Genomic DNA, 1,237 nt, shown 5'->3' on the forward strand with positions numbered 1-1,237 from the left:
TCCTCACTCCCTCTATCCCCTCTCCTCCCCACCCCCTCCAATGTTTTTGAAATGCAAAGAACTGTTCCTCGCTGCACATTCAACTGTCTAGAAAATGTAAGTGGATTAAATATAATATCAATCATGTTTACGTTTGCTTTCGTGAAAGCAGCGAATGATATATTATAACATGATTACTACATGAAATAAACATGTTATTCATTGACAACAAAAGCAAGTACAGCGGTCGATCATTCAATAAATAACTTAGTATATTAATAATAATATGTTGATATGTTCATAGGGTACAAATGAATAAGTACAAGTGAAGAGCACAGGGGAAAAACGACTGTGGTCACAAACTGGAAATAAATAGGGTGCCAATTTTAAAAGCTTGTGGACTCATAACCTCATATTTATTTGACTGGTGGTTTATTGTTACGTGTAATTGAATAGGAAATCTAAGAACAATTATCAACCAACAGTTAAACAGAAATATAGTTATGGGTCAACAAGCGTTCAAAATTGGTACCCTCACGATTTTCAGTTTGCGACAACAGTCGTTTTTCCCCCCTGTAGTCTTCAAATCGTTTATATTATAACCGTGGAAGTGAGTGAGTTCTCCAGCACTCATACCTACACAGACATATTTTGCTCGGATATGATTGTCAAAATGGCGCTATCGTTATGCTTTACAATCTACACAGCTAGCGACTCACTGTTGACCGCTACAACAACCAACAACACTAAGGTACGTACACAGAGCTCCTGTACAATAACACATTGTTGAACGCCAATAGCAAGCAGTAATTATCATCATGGGACATATACACATCCATGGACATATTAAACATGTTCACAGCTATCACCAGTTTGGTACAATCACATTCGGGCATTGCTTTTAATAGACAGTGACGTCACTCACAGGTTCTGGTGACATCCATGGCGTCATGGGTTTCTCCCCATAGTCCAACAATGGTTTTTATCATGTCCTTATTTCAAAACGTTTAATGAATGTCGTTTCATTCCTCATTCCTTCTGCTCTAAAAGTACAGAGAATCTTTTTCTTTTCCTTCCAGATTCACACGTCAACGTGTTGGTGTGAACGTTTTCTTTTGACACTGATGTTTTCTGATGGTTTTGTTGTTCCTGTTGTTGTTGTTGAAGATTGTGTTCTTTTTCTTCTTCTTCTCCTTCTTCTTCTTCTTCTCCTTCTTCTTCTTCTTCTCCTTCTTCTTCTTTTTCTTCTTCTTCTTCT

Source organism: Aplysia californica, unplaced genomic scaffold, assembly GCF_000002075.1.
Source record: "Aplysia californica isolate F4 #8 unplaced genomic scaffold, AplCal3.0 scaffold00207, whole genome shotgun sequence".
Classification (NCBI taxonomy): domain Eukaryota; kingdom Metazoa; phylum Mollusca; class Gastropoda; order Aplysiida; family Aplysiidae; genus Aplysia; species Aplysia californica.